The following is a 17,241-nucleotide window of genomic DNA, read 5'->3' on the forward strand; positions in this document are numbered from 1 at the left end:
ATCTGAGGTACAGGATCTCAGGATAAATCCTGAGGGGATTTGACTGACCTTATCAGACCCAAAAGCTACAACTCTTGTTGCATAGGTCCTGCTTTACCTTGGTCTTAACCATCCAGTAGAAAAGTATAAAAACGAAATATAAGAAGTAAAGCCATGCTGTTATGTTGAGCTGTAGGGGACTCAGGTCTACAATTTCTGACATTGCCAGTTAAGCGGAAGACCCAATAGTATTATGGGCTACTGGACTCTTTTGGAATATTTTGCTGAGTTTACATACCTATAATATTCAAATAACGGAACTTAACAAAAAAGGGGATACAGATGAATGTCCATTTTGTATCTGTGTATTCAAAGTGGTTAGGATAGATATATAGTTACATTCTCTTAATGAATAGAATGATTTGTTCTAATGGTGTTTGTAAATAGGAAATCAAGTCCGCATCTTGTACAACAATTAACCACTAAGAAGAATGTATGCAGTGTGTTAATTATTGAAACTGTCCTACCGATTTGATTTGAAACTATCTCATTGCTATTTGTTTATCAATAAAATTATGTCAAAAAAAGATTAGATGAAAGAAATTAGATGTTTGAAATCAAATATATTTGTTGTTGGAATATTACTATAGTACTAATAAAAGTGGAAACCATGTACTGGTCTTCCTACAATTGAAGAATATTAAACTAATATTGTTAGATCAATCTTGTACGTATAAAAATAATAAATTTTGTTCCAGTAATTCAAGACAGAAAAAAAAATTAAAAATTAAAAGAAAAAAAAGAGTAAATAACAAAAGCAAAGGCTATCCCCTAATGAAATTAACAACCTAGTGGGAGGTACAAAGGTCAGTATTCACCAGCTTGTGTTGTAGTGGAAGGGACAGACCAAACTGGGCACAGCTATTGGGTATGATTTACAGGATAGTCAGCAAAGCTTCTTTGATCCTTTGAGTAGAGAATTAGGTATGCAAAAAAAAAAAAAAAAAAAAGCACAGAGAGTGGGGAAAGGTTGCAAAAACTCAGAGGCAGCAGCGAATTTAGCAACTGGAGGCACAGATGGCAAGTGAGATTGAAGCTCTGCGCTTATGGGGTGTGGATGTAGATGGTTGACTGGGCTCTACCTTAAGCAGTGGGAGTCCTAAGTATTATGATGCAGCACGGGAAAGGCAATTGATGCTTGTCTAACCTGAATGGAAGGAAATGCACTTGAGACTTGTGTTGATACGTTAGCTGCTTCACTTTTCCACGTTTTCAGTGCTCCTGGGAGCATTCAGAGGATGTGAAGAGCTTCCATTTAGACTTCTCTTCAGATTGAATCAACCATTCCTTCCATCATTTTCCTCCCATCAGGGCCCCTCCTTAGAGCCTGCTGAATCAATCCATCTGACCAGTTCACTGGCTGTCTAGCCGTCTCCACTTTTCTCTGGGAAACTCTCAAAACATTAGAAAGTATAATCAACGAGTTACATATCACCATATGAAAGGAAAATTTCTGAAAGACTAAGTGTCTAATTTTTTTTTAAATTAATTTAAGTCTACAACGGTTTCGGTCTGCTACCATCTTAAAGTAATGGCTTAAGAATGCAAACAGGTAAATTCTCAGACGCCTGTCTGATGAAGGTGTTCAACCATGGATTAGAAAAGAGGTGAGAATGAGTTGAGCAAGCTGATCTCATTCTAAACTCACGTTAATTTATGAAGTGTTAGTGGCATGGGAATTAACCCATGGAGTAGTGGCTCATTTTATATTAAACAAAAAAAGATCAAAATGTGCTTCTTTCATTATAAAAAAAAAACTATCGAATATTCCATTCCAAAAGACAACAAGATGCTAAGATGAATGGGTTTCATAAGAACAACATGTCTGTTAAGTGGCCTAGTCCCTTTGAAATTCAAGACACTGAATCAAGAGCCAAACTTTACAACTGATTTCTTGGGCCTTAATATAAAAGTATGGTTAACTGAGCTAGGGTGTTCCTCTTCTTCAATTTCCTCAGCAACTCAGGGAGGAAAATTCCATTTCTCTACTTCCCAAGGGGTATCTTTTGGAGCTGTTCATTTTTTTTATCTGCTAATTTTATGGTTTTCTCTAGTGTGTGTCTATAGACCTCTAAACAATCACTTGCAAATTCCAAGACACACACAAAAAAATCAATGCATCCTCCTTTCCTTTATTGGAAACCTGCAGAAAGGTCACTGGGGGCACAGTCCAATATTCTGAAAATAATTCCTTGAGATCTGGGATTCATCATGCAGTTTTCTGTTGAAGTTATATAAACAAAATAAACAAAACAAATCTGATCATTTATTGGATTTTGCCATCTTCATTAAAACTTTTCTCAATCAACTACATAATAGTGATGTATCCCTGCTTTGAAATTCTCCAGCAGTGATAATCTCTACTATTCATTTATCCATTTTCTTTATACTGCTTCTTGATGGCACTTCTATATTGGCTTTTAAGTGTTATTTCAATATTTTATTATTATACTTTCCATAGCAGGAATTTAACCAGACATTTCAGCCTTTTTAAGAGAAAAATATAAAATGAATTATCTCTTCACACCTCATCCATACCACGGTACCCAGGCAAGTGGCTGAAATCTTTCTGCTCCTACTGACAGTATGTTGATTAGGTTTTTTTAATAGTAGATGGGTAATTGGAAAAAAGTAAACAGGTGCCCACTGTCAGACACGCACTGATCTCCAAACTGCCCAAGTCTTCCAGAAAATATGTGCTTGCACATGAAGAAGTCAAGTTAGAAAGATAATCACAATCTTCGCACCGCTGAAGATACCTGAGCTGTGCATTGAGGAGATTGTGTAAGGACATTGTTACAGTATAGGGAGAAGAACTGCAGAGACCTAGAAGGTGGCTATCAAAGCTCTGACTAGCTCTCTGTGTTACTCAGCTTTTCATCAACATTACAATTTTCTGATTTTACTATTTAACAGAACACGAACAACTCTTGAGAAAAATGAGATTATTTTATTTTGAAAGCTCGGATGATGTGATTTTATTCACCAGGAATATCCCTAAAGGATGGAACTATGGCCTGACCTTCATATCCCAGAAGATGTCTTCTGCACCTGGTGCGCAAATTAATGTTTTTAAAACACCCACCCCCAAACATATTCACTTTTCAAGTTGTGACTGAGTCACTTCTTTATGACTTTCCCAGGAAAATGCTGATCCTAACAGATTTTCTTTCAAAACAATCTGGTTATGATTTCGCAATTTTCCAAAAGTAAAATGCTAAATTATCAGAAATATTAAAGCGTGTAAATGACCAAGCAGACAAAGCCACCAAATCGGAAAAGTTTCACAATTAATTCTTGCATTTCCTCAGATACAAACTTATCTGAGTCAGGTCCTTGAATCAGTCTGATTATTCTTTGATTAAAAAGAGAAGGTGGATAGGCAGAGTACAGAGGGTGTTTGGGACAGCAAAACTACTCTGTATTATACTGTGATGGTGGATATGTGTCATTATACGTTTGTCCAGCTCCACAGGTCGCAAAATACCAGGAGTGAACCCCAGAGTAAGCTAGGAAGATTGGGTGGCAATGATGCATCCGGGTGGGTTCAACAAGTGTAACAAATGGTCCACCCTACAGCAAGATATTAGTTGGGGCAGGACGTGTAAGGTTGGGGGATAAGGAGTATGTATGCACCTTCCTCTTAATTTTGTGTAAACATAAAACTACTGAAAAGTGAAACCTATTTGAAAATACAGTCAAGTGTTATTTGAAAGAAGTTGATATAAATTCAGATGTAATGAGAGCTGTCCTACGATCTCTGTAGGTAGGGCATCAGTATCTACTCTGTTCTTAGCAGGGATTCTAGATCCTTCCATGGATGGTGAGCACATTTTGTAAATATGCTTCTCCCATCTTTGTGTGCAACTTGTAGAGTACAGGAAGGTTTTCAGTAGAGTTTTTGATGGACAACATTGATATAAATTCAGCAGCTTCTTTACCTCTCTATTACAGTAATTTCACCAAAATATGTCACATCTTCAAGGTTCATTTATCCATTTGATGGCTATCAAAGTAGAGTACAACTAAGGAATTTTCACATAATTTCACATCTGAGGTTTGTATTGAATCCTATTTGTTTTGAAATATATATCAAATTTATTACAGGTGATCCAGTTTCCAATTACTAGACAGCTTATTCTCTCTTTTTTAATCTTTAAGCTATTTTTTGCATAGTATATCCTCTTTCAGGTAGCAAACAAGAGAGTAAAAAATGAAATCCAAATAATCGTAATCTAGTGTTTTCTTACATAATGGGAATGCATTCCTTTTTTAATAATTTTATTGAGAAATAAATAGCAATGAGACAATTTCAAAACCGATTAGTAAGAGAGTTTCAATAATTAATACATTGCATATTGTTGTCTTAGTAGTTATTCATTATACAAAATGCAGACATGATATCCTGTTTACAAGCACTATTAGAACAAATCTTTCTATTCACTGAATTAAGAGAATGTACCTGTATATCTATCCTATTTTGAATATAAAGATACAAAATGGTCATTCATTTGTATCTCCCTTTTTTGTTTAGTTTTGTCAGAGATGGGTATTCCATTGCTATTAAATATTATAGGTGCATGAATTCAGCAAAATATTCCAGTAGTCCACAATAGTAGTGGGTTATCTGGATGACTGGCAATGTCAGAAGTTGTTGACCTGAGCCTTTTACAGCTCAGCATATTAATATGGCTTTACTTTTTATACTTCATTTTTATACTTTTCTGCTGGATGGTTAAGACCAAGATAAAGCAAGACCTACATAACAAGAAGGTAAGATTGAGCTTCCCAAAGAGAAAAGTGGTAATTATCAACAGAGTTCTGTGACTAACGCTAATGACACTAATGCTCATTTATTCACATACTGCTTGATGTTGAAGAATGTGTGGCCTGTGTTCCCAGCCCAAAATTCCTATGTTGAAAATCTAACCTGGAAAGGCACTGCATTGAGCAGTGTGCTCTTTGAACTGAGTAGTCCATGAGGGCCATGCGTAGCCTATGACTGTGATGAACACCCATGCCAAAGAGCCACCTGCGAGTTCTCCAACCCTCTTTCCACCTCATGACAGATGATGAGGCTGAGCCGTCTCCAAAGGCCTCACTCACAGCATGTTGACAGATTGTTGATGCCCTCATCATAGCTTATTCTGTAAAGGAATGCTCCCCACAGAGCTGGCTTCAGGGTCATCTGCCTGTAATCCCAGCACTGAGGGAAGCTGAGACACAATGGGAAGTCAGTGAGTTCTGAGGAATTGGGAAGCAGGCCCTTTATTACACAGCAGATACAAAAGTCCACTTAGCTAGGACTTCTTAGCCTCCGAAAGAAAAGAAATGTATTTGCTATTTATCAACTACTTTTTTCTTTTTTTAGAACTGGGGATTGATCTCAGGCACTTGTGCTTGCCAGGCAAATGCTTATTCCACTGAGCCATCTCCCCGGCCCAAATCTGTGGTATCCTCACAGCAGCCTGAGTGAACTAAGATCCAGTTAGAAATAGAATAATAACACCTCTATGGGATTCATTAAGAATGGCTTCCTTATGGACATCCAGCCAGTTAGTCCAGGTTTTTTATTTTTATTTCCCCGAATGTTGTACCAAAGAACTTCTCCCTTGCTATGTCCTTTTGGTTTTACTCTATAAAGGACATGGCAGACTTGACTAATTATTACCATGAGTTACAGTGTGCTGTCTTACATGCTGTCTATTGCAGAACCTGAGATTTCATTCTTTGTGCTTCTTCTTATCCTCAGGATTAAGAAATCAACTGGGCATCCATCTGAATAGCAGTGAAGACACATAGAATGGAAAATCAACTGATATCTGTAGGAATAGATACGAGTGTGAAGGACAGAGAAATGAAACCAAGATGCACAAGAGAGAGAGAAGAGAAACAGAAAAAAAAAAAAAAGAGCAAGCGTTATAACTCTGCTTTAAACTGTGTGAAAACTGGACTGTGGAGATAGCTCAGTGGTCTAAGTGCCAGCCTGGCAAGGGCAAGAAACGGGGTTTGATCCCCCAAACCTCATGCCATGCGATTCCAGGTGCACCTTACTGGCCACTGAAACCAAGCATGGTGGCAAAGCCCCTGTAATTCCAGCACCAAGGAGGCTGAGACAGGAGACCACTATGAGTCCAAGCTGCATAGTGAGACCCTGTACCAAATAAATGAAAGAATATATAAATATTATTCTTATATTTATAAGAATATAAACATTAATATACTCTGGTTTCTCTTCAGATCATATAAATCTTTTGCCTTATATAAACATTAATATATATAATATATTAATGTTTGATGAGAACTTTTAAACCTGGAAAATAAAATAATAAAGTGAAATCATCAGAATTTTCACAAGATTTTGTACAATTCTTTCTGCGGATGTCTAGTTAAGAACCAGTGCTCATGAGAGATGATGAGGCTGAGCCGTCTCCACAGGCCTCACTCACAACACATTGACAGATTGTTGATGCCCTCATCGTAGCTTATTCCATAAAGGAATGCTCCCCACAGAGCTGGCATCAGGGGCAGCTGCCTGTAATCCCAGCACTGAGAGAAGCTGAGACAGGAATGTCCCACCTGGGTAACTTAAGGAGACCCTGTCTCAAAATAAAAATTAAAAATTGGGCTAGAGATACAGGTCATTGTGACATTTCTTGGCTCAATCCTCAGCATCACAAGAAAGGAAAGGAGTAACAAAAATAGTCGATTCTTACTTTTACGCAGCTTTTAACATGCATCTGCCTGTTACTGTCCAACACGGCCTCCATTTTTCCAGGCCTCTGGACTATTTATCACAGTGGTGCACGCTGCAGGAAAGCACAAATTATGATGAAGTAATTAGGAGATTAGCAGAGTTCGAATATTAATGATGTAAATTAAAGGTCATAACTTTGTCAACAGAAAGTGGCTTTCACGTATGTGATCAATAACGAAAGAGTTCATGTGGGCCTGGAATGTCCCTAACTTCCCTGTGCTGGCCGCGATACCCGTATCACAGCGGTGATAGATACTCTTAATCGGGCGCCCCGGAGCTCTGGCCAGGAGCTCATTAAGCTCCCACACCTCAGGATCACCTTGAGAGGTGCCGTAGGCGCTAATGGGCGTGCGCTTTCATTATGCAGCTCTTATGAATGATCATAGAGTCTACACGCATGCAGAAAAGGCAGCAGAAGCAAGCCGGAAAAATAAGTGGGACTTTCCTATCTTCCTACTAAAATAAAAGATGCATTTGTTGGTCATTTAAAATACAATTGTCTGCATATGGAACAAAAAATATTTGAAGTAAAAGAGCTTCCAGACATTTAAAAGATTTTAATGTTTGGCAATAGTGAGTTAAGATAAAAAGTAAATGAATATCAAGATTTTTAGACTAAGTAATTTTTTTGAGCAATGCAATAATTCCAGATTCTGGAAGAAATTGCAGTCAAGTCCCTGAATGTATTTTATAGCAAAACATTGACAAATTAATTTAAATACTGATCTTCTTTTTGCCCTTTCTGTCTTGTATATTATTATTGTTGCTTTTTTAATTTAAAATATTCCCAGTCTCAAAAATGCATCACTATAGGAGAAAGATATCATATTGATTAAATAAAACCAGAAGCAGAGTGGAATAAGTGCTTGCCTGGCAAGCACAAGGTCCTGAGTTCAATCCCTGGTACCTCAAAATACATAAATAAAAATAAAACCAGAAGTAATAGAAATCTGTCTTTTTATTTCTTCTTGATGTTGAGTAATTCACTAAATTCTTTGATAAATAACTATCCAAAGTGTTGTTTAAATTAATCTGTTCTTAAAATTTCCCGAGGCTTCTAGTGAGTCTACTCATGAATAATTTTGTGGTTCAAGAACTTCTTCCTTACCACCTAAACTGTCCTGATGAGATTAAATTTCATTTCTTCTTGAATCCTTGTGGAGATGAAGAAAACAGGCCACCATCCTAGAATAATAAAATCGTTGACTTGACAAGATTATCTATCAAAGAATTATTTTCTTTTTACATAGTGCTGTCGCTTCAAACCTCAGTAACATAAAAAGCACCCTGTTCTAATTGTTAGGACAGTCTTACTTATAATGAGCTGAAATCTACTCTGTGGGTAATTTCTCCCTGAAAGGTCTATTTCTGAAAGTAGAATGGAATACGTTTCATATTCTTCCCCAAACAGACCTCAGCTGCCGGAAGCCTTGTTTCTGTGCTGATGTCTCATTTCCCCACTGAACACTGTCAGCACCTTCACCCACTGCTTGGGTAAGACAGGGTCCACTGCCCACTGCCCTTGCTGGGTAAGAGCAGATTGGTGCGCTCCTGCCCCAGAAAGGCCCTGGAATTGATCACAACCTTCCGGAGGGGGTTGGAATTGCCGACTGCAGGGTGCTCATTATCCTCTGTGAACTGGATAGCATTCTCTTCTCTAGCAATGCAGCCGAGGATTTCATTAGCTCTCTGTCAGCCGCCTCACCTTGAATAACCCTCCATATCTATGGATATATTACCAAGAAGGAATTGAGAGAAACTTTTAACAGTCCATCTAATCTGACCTTTGATCCAGTAATCAAATAGCAGTGCTTTTATAGCCAGCTATCTGAAAGCTTATATAAATGGCTCATTAAAAACACTGTCATTTTTGAAGCATTCAAAATAGGGAGGAAAAAAGATGGTTTGCACTTCCCCTTTCATTCTCGTACTTGTGATTCTGGGTTTGGTAGGTACCTGCGGCCAGGAACAGAGATGGGGAACAGACTCCCGCATCTCACATCCCAGGTTTCTCAGATAACTGAATCAGCAGTAAGAGCCCTCGGGCCAGGACCACGATGAACCTGTGTGGCTGGAGGGGACGCCTTAGCCAGCCTAGGCCAGAGGGAGGGCCAGGGGGCTATCAAAACCTCTCCTTCTGAGTTGGATCTTAAAGGAGAAGCAAGGGTCCTCCTGCCTGTCTTCTGTCCCTTGAGTGCTTGGTGCCAATAAATGAATGAATGAAAATCCAAAGTAATATCAATTTGATCGTTGCATAGTTAGTGAATTGATGGATCCACTGGTTCACAAATTAATGAGAAATCATAAGCATGTCAAGTGTGCACCTTCAAGGAGAAGAAAGATTAATAAGTAAGTAAAGATATGTTAGTTCATTTACTCTACAGCTTAGATTTATGTGATGGAATAAGAAGTGGGACTAGAGAAGGAGATAAGGAAGAAACGAATGTGGAGGAAGAGAGTGAGGCACGGAAGAGCAACCAGCACTGCCACTGCAGGTGTCCAGCCAACAAGGAGAGAAGGCGGCAGGGCTCTTTGTAGGTAGCAAAGACCATGTGGGTGTCAGAAGAAAGGAGACAGATTATAATCCCTTTCTTTATTGGTTGGACAAGGGAAAGGTTGCACTTACTGCTTTAAAGCAGACTTTAGGAGAACGTGTAAGATTCCAGGGGCTGAGTCTGTTTGTGTAGAAAAGAATGAAAATCAGCTAAACAAAAAGAGGAACACTGGCAGATTAGAATAATTAATGCGCCCAGGTTTCTTGCATTTATCTGTGCTTCTGAAAGGTTTACTATGTCCCAGATTTGAATTATAAAATGTAAACTTTATTCGCAAGGCATACATTTTTCTAGGAATTGAATTAAAATGCATTTTTAACTCTGAATAACATTTCCTCAGGTATCTTTCTCAATTTCATCTCCATTAGCTGTCTTTTGCATGTTTAATGGATTTTTCCTGAAACCTGTCCACACTTACTCTGTTCTTCAGATATCTGTCTGATCACGCTATATGGAGGGAAGAAACGCCACCAGAGGGGTTCCCTCACTCGAGCACCACCAAGCTTACCAGCTTCTTCATGTCCGAGTCTCTCCTCTGCCTTTTGCTCTGTAGTCATGGATCAGGCATGAGGCTGCTGCCTTGGAGGCCAAGGACCATGGGCTGAAACTTCTGAAAGTCGTGAGCCCAAAGCAACTTTTTCTCCTTTATGCTGTGAGTGTCAGGCATTTTGTCCCAGCAGTGGAAAGCTAACGCACCCTCTCTCATGCCTTCTGCAACACATTCTCACTCATGACCAGAAAGTTCTCTTCTTAATACAAATCTGCCAAATACCCCTGTTTTGGGAGTTCACATGCCAGAGCTTTGAGCAGCGCCCTCTCTGTGTATTCCTTCACTGCATGACTCCAGTAAGGGCAGACTCTCACCGTCTCTATCCTCTCATTTCCCAGTTTCTCCAGACCTGTTTCAGGGAGATTTTCCCTCCCTCCACAAACCCACCACCTCAGGCTGCCCGGTGGGCACAGCCAGGATGTCCTCTTTCCAAGGTGGCCACTCCCTCCTACCTGGAGCATTTCCTGCTACTGGTTTCTATGACAACTCTCATTAGTTCCCCGCTTGCCTCACTGACAGCCCTTTCTCAGTTTCCCTCTGTTCATTCTCCTTTTCATACGAACTCGACTGCTCATGTGAACCTAGCTTTCAAAATTGCAAAGCAGCATGCATGCTTTGCACCCCAAGTCCTGGCTTACGACCCCCCAACCCCACCCCATTTCAGACAGTGTCAACAGCATCCATCCTCACAGTTGCTTGGCCAGGAAGCTGGAGAATCTTCCTGACTCCCATCCTTTCCTCCACTGCCTGCGGGGCCCACAAGCAGAGCCTGTCAACGTGGCTTCTGAAATAGCCTTGGACTCCACTTGCCTCTTCCCATCTCTGCTGATGTCAAGTTGGTGCAAGATCATGCTAGCTCGCCTGGATGTCCCCAGGCGCCTAACGTGCCTCTCTGTTTCTAATGTGGCTTATCTACTGTCTGGAATGGTTTTCTTTTTAACTCTTTTCACATAATGCCAGTCTCTTCAGTGGTTTCTCCCTCACCTAGACTAAAATCTAAACTGCCAGGGCCACATAGCAGGACCTGCCCTGCTGTCCTTTTCAGCTTTTTCTGAAACTCCTTTACTCACCATGTACCAGCTCAGACACATGAGCCTCGATTGCTTAAAAGCACAAAGCCCCTTTTTACTAGTCAGGGTTTTATTAGAGGAACAGATATCATACAAGGAACAGAAATAACACAAGATGTACAAATGTTCAAGAAATCACAAGATTGCCTTGCAAGGGTGAGCCACAGAGTCGGATGAGGAAGCGTGCAGAGGGCATCTGCACACCCAAGACTGAAGGATTCAGTCCAAGGTTTAAAGTTCACCGCAGTATTCCATGCAAGTCCATTTCAGTCATCCGTTGGGTCTGCGATAGAAGGGATAGAGGGATGAAGAATCTGCAACAGAAGGTTCAAGAATCTGCGATGGAAACCAAAGAGTCCAGGATGGGAAGCTGAAGGATCCATGCCAGAGACGAAGAGTCTACACTGGGAGCCAGGAGATGAAGTCCAAGCTGACTTATTCCTCCAAGGAAGTGGAACACCAAATCTCTCTTCAATCCCTTTGAATTTCTTTTTTGTGCTGAGTCACTCTGGGGAGGGCCCCCACAGCCCACAGTGTGGAACCACAGAGGTGACCAGCCAGGTTGACACAACGTATCAACCACTACAGCCTTCCAACCCCAGAACCTTTGCTCTTACCCTCTGTCGCCTGAAACCCCCTTACCTGCAGGTAAGTGGGCTTCTTCCTTTTCTTCAGGCCTCCTCTTGCAGGTCACCACCACTAGCAGCCTTCTCGGGTGACCTTCCATAAGGTAGATTCTCACTAGCAGTACTGGGCAGATTCTCCATCGTAATACTTCCTTTGCTTCCTGTCACTATTCACCATGTGACACTGCTCTTTTTAAATTAATTTTTACACCATTATTTGTCCCCCTCCACTAAAATAAAAATTCAGTGAAACCATTTACCTTATCTATTTGAGTCCCTGTAGGATCTTCCTAGAGTGTAGTCTAATGAAGTGGTTATCAATGGTAAACTAGAGACAGATCCTGCCTGGTTATGATCCTGGCATTCCTGTCAAATTAAAATAATATTATAGATATAAAACTTTTCTCCCTCAAATGTTTAAACTCTGGAAACTTGGCTTTAGTGTATGAAAACCTCAGATTTAACACTGGAAAATTGGACCTATAGCCTAGAGGAATTTGTTTGGGCATGCAATCTATACAAAGATAAGTAAAGACTTCTATGTTTGACTTCTCCTAATGAGATTAAATTGTCCTTAAAAATGTTAATGCTGTTGAGTACTGTTATATAGTGGGGGGATCATATAGGACATTAAAAACAGTCAAGTTTTATTTTTAAACCAGGAAAACAAACAGTGGAAATCACCAAAGTACAGTAACCTGACTTGCCAACATTCAAATTGTCAACTTTCACAGATAGGAATGGACCTTGCATTAGGTTTTCTTATGTATTTGGTATAGGATCTCACTTCGTAGCTTAGACTGGTAGCAGTCCTCCTGTTTTCAGCCTCCCCCGTGCTGGGCTGGGATTACAGGTATGCATGCCACCAGCAGGGACTCCTGGCCAACTCAGCGAGTCCCATGGGCAGGGCCAGCACATCTTATGGTGCTGGGATTGGACCTGGGTCCCTGTACTTCCTAAAAGGCTTGCAACAGTCATCCATCCTCGTGTGTGTGTGTGTGTGTGTGTGTGTGTGTGTGTGTGTGTGTTTGGTTTTGTATTTTAGTACAGGGTCTACAGGGTCTCACTACGTAGATCAGACTCATAGTGATCTGCCTGTGTTCAGTCTCCCAAGCACTGAGATTATGGGTGCGCACCACCATGCCCAGTCTCAATTGCCATCTCAGTGTGCCCTGGGGGCAAGGCTGGTATGCCACACCGGGGATCATACCCTGGCCACTGCGTCTGCCTAAGTAGGCGCTTTAGTTCGCTGAGCTATTTGGCCGGCTCCATCTTCTTTCTTTCTTTGCTTCATTGCATTGAGCTGTTTGCTTGGTAAATAAGTTCTAGACCAAAGGGCAGAGGAGAGAAATGCATTCCCTCCAGTGAACTGTGGGCTCCCATCTTAGAGCTGTAAAAGCCAAGCAGGCATTTGAGTTGGCAGTTCTCTAAGCTGTAAATTGTTGATCCTTTGTTAAAATAGAGATTTAGGTCATTGAACACAGATATTTCTGGCATGAAAGGAAAGAATTCTTGTGCAATATGGTTTCACATTATCTTGACTAAAATTACCTGGATAATTTTAATTATTCTTGCCATAAAGCAAGAAATGGTATTTCATATACTGAAAACACATGGCTGGTTCAGGGCCATTTCTCAGCAAAAAAGCACCTAACCAAAAAAATTACTGTATTTGACTTTCAAAATGTTTCTAGCTTCACTGAAGTATAATTGACAAATAAAAATTGCATACATTAAAGATGTACACTGTGTCAATAGACCAACTTTTTTTTTTTTTTTTTTGCGAGACTGGGTATTAAACTCAGGACCCTGTGCTTGCCAGGCAAACGCTTATTCTACTGAGCTATCTTCCCAGCCCCCCAACATTTTAATAAGCATTGTGAAATAATTACTACCCTAAGCTAATTAATCCATCACCCCGTGTGGTTATGAATTTATGTGTATGGTAAGGATATTTAAGATTTATTCTCAGCAAATTCCAAGTGTACAATGCAGTATTATCAATCATTCTCACTATGTTAGATATTCTGGCCCCAGAGCTCATTAAAATATCACAAATATTAATTCAAAATAGGATAATAGCCACGACATCAGTATGAAACACAGGGTGACAGCTCGCATGTGTGGGTGCATGCAGTTTCCTTTGTATTCAGGAAAGAAAGGGTTCCTGGTCCCTCACTTGGGGGAGGCTTCAATTACCAGGCTCGGCTCTTCTCCTCTGCAGACAAAGGCCACTCTGCTCTGCTGTGCCTGGTAAGCCTGCTGGCTCACCTGTCACTCAGTTTAGGATCTGCCCCAGCCTTGGCTTCCCTTCCTCAAGAACCCAATTCTCTGCAATCTCTTTGACCTCCAGATAGAACAGCTGAGCTCCACACACAGTCAGAATGCCACATGTTAACCTTCCTGTTCTTTACCCTGGAACTTAGCTGATGGCACCTGGCTCACATGTAATGGAGCTCATCGGAAGGGTCCCCAGTGTCTCATGGAGTTGGTCCACAGCACATGGGCACTTCAACATCTGAGAATATTTCTTTCTTAGAGATGCAGCAAAATCTTTGGCAAAAGAGGACAAAGAATCCAACCTGAACAAAAGCTCACAAGTGTTTGGAACTATGCTATTGTCTGTTGTCCAAATCCAGCCAATCCCCATGGGAAGACATCCAAGACTTAGACCAAGCAAGCTGATAGAATCTGAGTTCCAAGTCAGAGAAAAGCAGTGACTCAAAGCCAGATACAGGTAAAAACCCCCAAAACCTGACCTGAAAATGCAGTTTTAAGGAAAGAAAATTAACCACTGGTCATAAATTATTATCTAAGGTTATTCTGGGCCAGGCACAGCAGAATATGCTTTCTTTGGCTCTTGTCATTCCTTTGATCCGTGACAAGTCCAAACCTGAACAAATGACCCTTCCCTTAGCAAAGCAGGTCACATTAAGGGAGCCTAATTGCTGCTTATTGCCCACCCCTTCAGCTTTTATCAGAAGTGGAAAGGAGCTGACTGGGATAGCTGCATTCCCAACAGGCTCTTTCCACTGTCCCCTGCAGAGAACAATGCCCCAGTTGTGTTAACCTACTGTCTAAATGACAGTGCAAATTGACCAGTGACAACCAGGAGAGATTCTCAGACCTTAATCAACCTCGGCATCTAGGGAGACCCACACCACAGCAGAGACTGCCCTGCAGTACATGGTCATGACACACATCAAGTATCCCCTGAGCTCCGATTATTCTTACCCAGAACAAAGAACAGTGTGAGGGGAAATCAGAAAAAAGAACGAAAAGAGATGGGACAAATTAGGATGAAATGCCTTGGGCAACACAGGCAACAGAAGCAAGACACACCTTTGAATTAAGCAGCTGCTGAGGCGACAAAGGTTTTGTGCCTGGTGGAATGCTGCCGGCCCCATCTGGGCAGCTGCAGTGTGGTCCCCACAGCCTCATGGTCTTGCCTTTATTCTCAGATGGATAAAGAGTGTCGCAGCTGACCCACACAGCAGCAATTGGTCTCTACCAGAGGAGTGGAACTGGAAAGCAGAAGCGTGAAAGTCACTTCTGGATGTCAACATCTCCTGCATCTGGGCCTAATAAGAGCTGAAGGGCACTGTTCCAAGCACTCTGAGAGTAGAGACTGTTGGATCAGGGTGCTGGAGCACTTTCCTCCTGCTGATGACTAAAGTAAAGTGTGAGAATTATGCTTCACTGTCAGTGTGACTGGATTAAGAGACTCCTGTGGAGAGGGCTGGATCCCATCAGCAGGCCACTGGGCTGCAGCTTATTGCTCAATGTCCTGCTACGCACTCTCTGCCTCTGGCTCCCATGGCCATGCTGCCGTGACGGTTCTGCCCTGGTGCAGCCAGCCATGGACGGAACCTCCCAAAACCGGGAGTCGAATTCAGCCTCTCCTGACTTCCACCGTAAGTGCTAGGTACCCTGTCCCAGTGACACGAAAGTGACGGGTGCACAAAGGGAGCTGTTTTGCAGATACATTAAACTTGAGGTTGGCATGGGACCCAGGTGCCCTGCCCAAGTCTTCAAGGGAAGTCTTGCCAAGGAATACTTCCACCTTTCTGTACTATTTAATTTTTTTCTTCTATTTTATAGCGGAACAGAAATCTTCTCTATCGCTGAATTCTAAGATGAAAATGTCCTTTATTCACTTTAGCATTCGATAGTATTTATCAGTGCAAATACTACTCCAGGTACTAGACAGAACTTAAAAACTATGACAAGAGGAATTCTAAGTTTCTATAACTAATATACTAGTAAGAGCTAATTGAGAATGAATAAGATAACATAGAATGGAAATAATGTAGCCGATTGCCATTAATAAAAAGTTAGAGCAAGATAAAAAGAATCACAAATAAATTGTTTGGGGCAATGTTACATTTTTAAATGGGGACCAAAGTAGATTTTCTCAAATAATAAAATATTTTAAGGTAATAAGAGGGGAACAATGAGGATATATTGGAAAAAGCATTCCTGGCAGGTGAAGAAGCCAGTGCAAAGGCCCTGAGGTAGAAAACTGTGCACATTCAAGAAACAGCACGAATGCCAGAGTGCCAGGATTGAGGACAGAGAGGCAGAGCAGCAGGAGAGCCCAGAGGGAAGAGTAGATGCCGACTGTGGGGGCCTCAGAGGCTTCATAAGGGTGCTGTCTTGTGTCCTGAGAGAAACTGGGGGCTACTGAGGTGCAGTGACAAGGATGACATTTCCAGTTTATGCAGCAGTGAGGTGTTCTTGCTGCTCTGCTGAAAGCACTGAGAGACAGAGACATTAATAGGAGACCACTCAGGAAGCAAAAAAGGACAGACGGTGATGGTGGCCAGGACTGGGCCACACACTCAGCAAGAGCAGTGTGTCTCTTAGCTGTATTTTGGGGCTTTTTGTTTTGTTGTTTGTTTGTTTGTTTGTTTGTTTGTTTGCGGAACCAGGGATTGAACTCAGGACCTTGGGCTTGCCAGGGAAGCGCTTATTCCACTGAACCATCTCCCCGGCCCCTTTTAGCTGTATTTTGACAGTGTAGGGCCCAAATTCTTTCCTGGTGTTTATCTACCTACAACACCGTAACTCCTTATTTCTTCACCTTGTCAAACCTCTGCTTTAAGTCCATCCTGTGTTAAGCTTTCAAATCAAAGAAAGATGTTTCGAAGCAAGAATTCTAGACTGCATGTAATTTACAACTTACTGTGCCTAGTGCCTGCTTTTGAATACCCTAATGGCTCTAGCCGTCTCCTGAAACAACTGCCTCGCCATCTAGGGCCTGTGGTGTCTCCAGCGTTTGTCTCACTGCAGAAGTCAGCAGGTTTCTGACTTCTTTTCTGCAAAACTCTACTTGTCATTGTTGTTTTATCATGAGCGTTCTGCCATTCTGACGGAAAGCTCACAACTTCCTTTAGGAACGTCAGGCTTGTCCTTCAGGGGCTAGGGTGCTGCTGGTAGAGACCTCGCGCAAATCCGCAGCCTTGAACATTGCCCAGGCTGAAGAGAGCTGCGCCACCAATGGTGTGCCAGTGTCCCAGGCAGCCCAGTGCTCACCACACCTCAGGACAGCTCAAGAGCATCATCTGTACTATAGAGGCCCCTGAACACTTGACCAACACCTCGCGTGTAGTGGGAGGCTGCAGACTGCAGACTGCAGACTGAT

Source organism: Octodon degus, unplaced genomic scaffold, assembly GCF_000260255.1.
Source record: "Octodon degus isolate 3935 unplaced genomic scaffold, OctDeg1.0 scaffold00039, whole genome shotgun sequence".
Taxonomy (NCBI): Eukaryota; Metazoa; Chordata; class Mammalia; order Rodentia; family Octodontidae; genus Octodon; species Octodon degus.